Here is a 1,004-nt window from a genome sequence, read left to right as displayed (position 1 = left end):
TAAAACTTTATGTAGAATTAAAATTATATATAAATTCTGTTTTGTTTCAAAATAAATGATTAGTCTATAACTTTAAATGACTACATTCTTTTTTACACACTGTACTAATTAACCAAAACAAACTTCTGTTAATTAATTGTGTAAACTACAGTTGTTAAATAGTCGTATATGGTCTTATTCATTATGGTTCAAAAATTACAGAGGACATTTGACAATGAATAGTTTTTAAATGTTTTCTATAGTTCAACAGAAAAATTGAAATTAATAAAAATTTAATTTTTAAAATCCCAAAGGAATAAAGAAATTAATAACTAAAATCACAAAACTTATCTAGGAGTAAAAAAACTTATATGGAAACCATATGGTATATGGAAACATAAATTAAAAAAAAACTGAAAATTAAAATAATTATAACCTCCAAATTGAAAACAAAACGTTTGCTTATATTAGATCCTGTATAGGCTAAACTCACTGTTTGGATTGCTCGCCACACGATATTTGTTAGACTAAAAACAGTCTACCTGACAGAGAAATATCTTGTAGTGTAGTGAAAGTTAAAAAGTAAGAAAAAAAATAACATTCTGCTCAATGGATTTAGGAAGGTTGCTTTGGAGGTAATGAAGTGAAACTAGTTTATTATTAAATTTTATTTTGATCTTTTGAAGTACAAGATAGTTTGTACTTCACAAAAGATAAGTCTTTTATTACTATTCAGCATAAGTTTAGACTAATGTTCAGTTAAGTAACTCCAGTACATCAGTTAACAACCCACTGCGTTGGTCTAGTGGTGAACGTGTCTTCCCAAATCAACTGATTCGGAAGTCAAGAGTTCCAGCGTTCAAGTCCTAGTAAAGTCAATTATTTTTACACGGATCTGAATACTAGATTGTGGATGCCGGTGTTCTTTGGTGGTTGGGTTTCATCTAACCACACATCTCAGGAGTGGTCGAACTGAGAATGTACAACACTACACTTAATTTATACTCATACATATCATTCATTCT

The sequence above is a fragment of the Lycorma delicatula genome, chromosome 1 (assembly GCF_047948215.1).
Source record: "Lycorma delicatula isolate Av1 chromosome 1, ASM4794821v1, whole genome shotgun sequence".
NCBI lineage: Eukaryota > Metazoa > Arthropoda > Insecta > Hemiptera > Fulgoridae > Lycorma > Lycorma delicatula.
The sequence above is the reverse complement of the archived record's forward strand: the minus strand, read 5'-3'. Positions refer to the sequence as shown.